The sequence below is a fragment of the Athene cunicularia genome (assembly GCF_003259725.1).
Source record: "Athene cunicularia isolate RWA chromosome 2 unlocalized genomic scaffold, athCun1 chr2_part1, whole genome shotgun sequence".
NCBI classification, from domain to species: domain Eukaryota; kingdom Metazoa; phylum Chordata; class Aves; order Strigiformes; family Strigidae; genus Athene; species Athene cunicularia.
The window spans coordinates 70713274-70713898 of NW_020799095.1; positions in this window are offsets into that span (position 1 = coordinate 70713274).

Sequence of the window (625 nt, forward strand, 5' to 3'; positions counted from 1 at the left end):
ACTTGGGGAACCTGAATTTTGAACTTTTTCTGTCTTAGTATGCTTGCGCTTGCATGATGAGCTCATGCATATGAACTTCTCCGCCCTGGAGAAAGCCAAGTTCATTGCCATGAACATGTGATGTATGAACACATACATGAAGGGGTGTGTTGGTAGGCGGTTTGGGTAGTCTGTACAGCCTGTAGTACTCAGCCAGTGAGGAATCAGGAGAGGGAACTCGCGGGATATAAACCATTGCACAATGCCTGTTAGGGGCGCCCACAGGTCTTGCAAGACACCCCCCCCCACACTGGTGGGGCACCCGGTCTTGCAAGAACGTAATAAAGAATGCTTCACACCGCACCCTGTCTGAGCCGTTGATAATTGGTAACTGAGCGTTTCTCACACCCCCAAACTTGCTTTTGGGCTTTTTTAAATAAAGCTTTTAAAAGCATGTGGTTGTTGTCCTCATTTGGACAAAAAATCAACTTAATGAACAAAGCACTTAGTAACTTAACTCACCCAGTGTCAGAGAGTTTTAAGAGTAGGGCCGCTTGCTGAGGAAGAATGAGCAGGAAACAAGGATGACTCCAGCAAATGGTGGAGGGTACTGCTTTTACTGACCAGGGCACTGTCCCATAATATT